Here is a 6,000-nt window from a genome sequence, read left to right as displayed (position 1 = left end):
AACAAGTTGTATCTCAGATCAGGTCCGAGGACTGGTTTGTCACGATCGATCTAAAAGATGCATACTTCCACATCTCCATCCTTCCTCATCACAGGAAGTTCCTGAGGTTTGCTTTCGGGGCAAAGCTTACCAATACCGGGTTCTTCCTTTAGGGCTTGCACTCTCACCCCGCACTTTCACGAAGTGTGTGGATGCTGCTCTGGCTCCCCTGCGACTCCAGGGCATCCGCATACTCAATTATATCGACGATTGGTTTATATTAGCTCAATCAGAGCAGGTGGTGGTTCGGCATCGAGATGTCATTCTCGCCCAAATAATAGAGCTGGGGTTAAGGCTAAACGCCAAGAAAAGTGTGCTTTCTCCATTACAGAGAACCACTTATCTGGGCGTGGTGTGGGATTCGACCACGATGCAGGCACGTCTGTCCCCTGCTCGGCTCGAGTCGATCCTCACTGCAATCGCGAGAGTGAAAGAAGGCTGGTCACTCACTGTCAAGCAGTTTCAAAAATTGCTGGGTCTAATGGCAGCTGCGTCCAACGTGATACCTTTTGGCCTGCTGTACATGAGACCCCTACAGTGGTGGCTCAAGACCAAGGGGTTCTCCCCGAGGGGAAACCCGCTTCGCATGTTCAAGGTCATGCTGCCTACGTGCCTTAGACATGTGGAGGAAACCTTTGTTCTTGACTCAGGGCCCGGTGTTGAGAGCTCCTTGTCGCCGCGTAACGCTAGCGACGGATGCGTCTCTCTCAGAGGAGATCTCTGATCACCATCTCACTATTAAAACTACCTTCCTTTTGGCGATATCTTCTCTAAAGAGAGTTGGGGATCTTCAGGCCCTCACAGTGGCCCCTTCCTACCTAGACTTTGCGCCTGGTCTGGCTAAAGCTTTCCTCTGCCCTCGAGCGGGTTATGTCCCTAAGGTCCCATCCTCTACACCACGGCCTGTCATACTCCAGGCCTTCTGTCCTCCTCCCTTTCGGGAACCTGACCAGCAGAAGCTTAATTGTATGTGTCCAGTGCGAGCATTGGACACATATGTCCACAGAGCTGCCCTGTGGAGAAGGGCAGACCAACTGCTCGTGTGCTATGGTCCCCTTAAGAGAGGTCTTCCTGCTACAAAACAGACCTTCAGCCGGTGAATAGTGGATGCCATTTCCATTGCTTATGAGTCCTCTGACCTCCCCTCACCTCTGGCGGTCAAGGCTCACTCTACCAGAAGTGTGGCGCCCTCCAAGGCCTTGTTAGCAGGTGTTTCTATGCAGGACATCTGCAAAGCTGGGGGTTGGTCCACGCCCCTAACGTTCGTCAGGTTCTATGACCTAGATATGCGAGCCACTCCGGGCTCTTCTGTTCTCTCGCCCTAGCTGTGCTCTTCCACACTAGGCAGGGATTTGTAAGTCTGGCGGTGTGGGCATACTCGTTCCCATAGTGTTTTCCGATGCAGCTCGAGTTCCTGAAGGGGAACGTCTCCAGGTTACACATGTAACCCTAGTTCCCAGAGGGAATGAGATGCTGCATCTCAGTGCCATACTTTCGGCATCCCTGCGAGCGCTTGCTTCATTCCTCGAAGCTGATGCCGGTTTCACCGCACGTGCTTTTATAGTTTCCTATTTTTGGTCCGTTACGTCAAGAACCCAGAACTTTACATAAACCCCGCCTCCGGGAACATGCAGCAAAGGGGGCGAGGCCATGCTGCGCTGCTTTAGAGAAGAGGAAGAGAAAACTAGAGGTACACGTAAAAATCTATTCATATATGAATCGCAATTCTGTCTTCTAACGATTCTAATGGATTCATATTTCTGAGGGAGGGGCTTCATAAAAGCAGGAAATGATCAGCGCGTTCAGAGGAGAAGGGACAGAGCGGTGTGGAATAAAGGTAAATTATGTGAAAAATAATGTGTTTTTTAACAAACGAAGCATTAACACATGTTAGACTGCATCCCATAAACACAATCAAGCTTATAAAAAAACCAGTCAACCACCCCTTTAATACATCTTGTAGATGTCCTGGGAACTAAGGTTCACTTAAAGTGAGAGCTATACAGAAACAAAGAATTGTTTATTACACAAAATCTGTGCCAATATCACGGACCATAATTATGTCAGCATCACTTGGCCACTGAGTGCAGTTTGGGTTCCTCCTCAATGCATCCTATAAATGTTGTCATATGTCTTGCACACATCCAGTCTGTTTTTCTTCATTAGTAACACAATTTTATAGGTGTTGAATTTGATCTTTAGCTCCTTTCATTCTTTCTTATCATGTAGACAACAGGTTGTATAAATATGAATATGCAATATTGCGCATATAGCAAAATGCTTCTCTGTATTGTTATTTTTTTTCTAGCTGACTAATAAGCTTATGGACGACCAATGGTTATTCTGAGGTGGCATTATAACTTGAAGTTCCATTAAGTGTTTTTAAGCAACACTTGTATTCATGCAAGTACTTGACGAAACTCTTTAATTAAAACAAAGTTGTGAATTTTCTCCTGCTTATTATCAACTTGATCATTTTTAGCCATGCAGAACTAATGCCAGAAAGTTATTTTCATTATAACGTGGCATTGTTTATAAGCTTTACACGGTTTTCCACAGTTTGAAACACTGAATGAGCGATTACATGAGACATTTCAGTAAGTTGATCTGTAGGCTTACTTATACATTTTGATGTCCATTCATGTTTATTTCGTACTATAGTAAAGGGAAAGATTTAATAGGCTTACTTATACCTTTCGATGTCCATTCATGTTTATATTGTACTATAGTAAAGGGAAAGATTTAATAGACTTACTTATACCTTTCAATGTCCATTCATATTTATTTTGTACTATAGTAAAGGGAAAGATTTGAACTGTGGCACTATTAAAGCGCTCACTCATGCCACATTAAAGAGTGCCAAAATGGTATTTGTTTGAATTTAGTTATGAATTTGGCAGGATTTTAAAGCTGATACTTTGTTTATTAAAAGGTAACAGAGCAGAAAGGTTATTGCGATTAATAGGATGGCAGGTGTGCTACAAATAATACGAAGTTCACGCATTAACAGAACACAACAAATAGACTAAAGATCTTGATAGCAAGAAGCCGTATCGATTATAAACAAGAATTGTTAACGATATTGCTAATGTCAACACAGCTGACAGCTTTACCTGTTGTAGTTTGTTCACTTTGTGAGCACAAAATAAACACTGTTTTTCTGCATTTTGCACCTTTCTCATGCTGTACAACTGGAGCCTGCTTTTTCATTAGCAGGTGTGCCGTCAACGCTGGTGTTCGGCAGAGATGGGAGTTGTTTTTTTCCACTACAACTTTGATGCGCATCGTCTCAGTTTATTACATCTAACAAAAGATGTGATTGTAAAACAATTAGGGAAAAAGGCATTACATGCACGTTTTTAAATCATAACATGGAAATATATAGTCTCCCGTGGCGATCTCGCAAATTAATATTTTTGGTCGCAAATGCAACCATTTTAGGAGCAATCTGGAGCCCTTCAATAGAAGCAAGGCATGTGTAGGAAATTATGAATTAGGTCAAAACCTGACAAATGTCTTGAAATACAATTATGACTCAGATCCATTGAATTATTAGAATATAATGCTCACCTGAAGTGGTGATGCGAACTATGCAAATTATTATTCTGGTAAAGGTGTTTATCTCAAAAATAAGTACATGATGCCCTTTTGAATATTAATTGCTTACTAGTTTTATCCACACTGGAGAGTTGTTCCGGGAAATATTAAAATTCCAATACATAAATGGCCATGGGCTAGAATCTTTAAATGCAGTAATAGCTCAAAAGATGAGAATGACCTCAAATTAAAAATTGAACAAATCAGATTTTTTTTTTTATCTTTGTTGCTTACCATTTTGTAGTAATTAGTTAAACCTTCACCTTTCCTGGTCAGTTCAAATGTTAACGCCATAAATGTACTGAATGTTATGAATTCAATTTCATACTGTACATTGCAGAAATGTCTAAATATTGTTCTGTTGTCAGGCTCTCAAAACATATGTTACCTGATTTATTTTAACATATGCTCAAAGAATTTCCAAATGAAGCCATAATTAATCACAGCAGTGGCATGACAGAGCTTAAAAATAGACTCCAGTGTGAACTGACAGAACACTCTGCTCTAGAACCTTCTGTCAGATTTCAGTCACATCTAGCATGTGTGTGTGTGTGCATTTAGCCTTATAATATTTTTCAAAGACTTGCAGGCAACTAGGGTTTACAGGGATGAAGCAGATTATCTCACTGACTCTTTGTGTGGTTGAGTTTTGTTAAAAACATTATAGGGAAAGGATTCAGTGTATTTTAATGTGTTTTGCTTTAGTCCTCATATTCTGCTTGGGTCTGAGAGACACATTTTTTTTTAGCAATTTGCCTAATCATACACAAACTTCTTAATTATTATAAACCAAAATTTTAACCTGATAACCCAGTTTGCCCATTCCATGGAAAATGGTAGTACAGCAGCATGAATTATTGTAATGATATTTCACATTCTAACATTACTATACACTCTTTCCAGTTGCTTATTTCCCCTTATTCATTGTGTTTTTGTACAATGTATTTTTGCAGGGGTCAAAGTGACACCAGTGAACAACATTTCTGGATTGAATGCCAGTCACATTTCTGAAAGGTTCATGCCATAGAATAGAAGATTAAAGCTTGAATAACATCTGTCTGAGTTTATATACATATATATATATATATATATATATATATATAATTTAGCCAATTCTTACTTTCTAATTTACTTTTACTGTGTAAAATGAAAGATATTTATATAGCTTATATAGTCTGAATTCTTTTGGCAGGCTGCAGTTGCCAGGTGAAAGAAGATTTTGTGTTAATATTGTAAAGAAATTAACTTGATTAGATGGCAGCTTTGAAGTGTCATGCTTAACTACTTCATTTCTTTAATTATTCATCTTTGTTTACTGAGAAGGTCCATTCATGGTTCATTAGATATTCTCTAAAAATGGTTCTGCTGGGAGAGGATTCAGAGCCGACATTTTTCTCTTGTTGGAACAGACAAATGTTTGCCGGGAGGTGTATCAAACATTTGCAAAGCTGCCTATAGTGAAAAAAGGATTAAATGGTTATTATTCTGCCAGTTGTAGGAGGAGAGTTACCAGATTTTTCTGGCTGGTGGCAAAATGCTAAATGTTATCAGCCTAATGTGGTTTTGAAGATTTGAATTATTCAAAGCAATCAATAAGCAAACCATTTTCAGAAATAAACTTTCCAGCTTAAATTTTGTGGTAAATAAGTCATGTTTAGAGGGAGACAAGAAGAACTAATACAAGGCAATATTTGTGGTTAATGATGAAATTAAATCTTATAATTCATTCATTTGTTCAATATTTTAGACCTCTGCAAAAAAAAAATCAAATTTATTATTTTAGAAAACACAAAAGCTTGCATGCAAGGAAAGATTTGACTTTTAATAATCTTATTGCTGAAAAGAAAATAGGGTGAAAAGAAAAAATGGGCTAGTGGATGTTTTTAACAAGTTGATTCATTTAGACAAAATACTTTGAATACTGACTTTTGTTGGCCAAAATTTTCAGAATTTAAAATTCCCTTAAAATTATTTCTTGTGCAATGTACAAATGCGATGTTCACTCACTCCACCTTCACACACTTAGGAAATATTCTAAAATTATCGTATAGACATTCCCCACCTACCCTTTCTCTCTCTGGCTTTGTTGCTTATCAGGAGCTTCCAGCTGTTGGTAGACTATCCACAGAGACTGTTAGGGCAGAAGTCGAGTTGGCAAAAGATGCCGGCTTTTCATTTCCCTAATTTAATTTCCTTATTTACTCCTTCTTCCCCCTAGTAATCCAGTTCACTCAGTTTTTCCCCCTCACTTTCTCTCTGTGGAATCTGTATCTCCTCTTATTAAACACACTCTCATTCTCTCACGCACACATACGCATTCACACCTTTGTGGTGCTCAGCCTCAATCTCAAACTCCTAAATCAT

Source organism: Sinocyclocheilus rhinocerous, unplaced genomic scaffold (assembly GCF_001515625.1).
Source record: "Sinocyclocheilus rhinocerous isolate Xijiao unplaced genomic scaffold, SAMN03320098_v1.1 scaffold1151, whole genome shotgun sequence".
In the NCBI taxonomy this organism is placed as follows: Eukaryota; Metazoa; Chordata; class Actinopteri; order Cypriniformes; family Cyprinidae; genus Sinocyclocheilus; species Sinocyclocheilus rhinocerous.
This window is presented reverse-complemented; position numbering follows the sequence as displayed.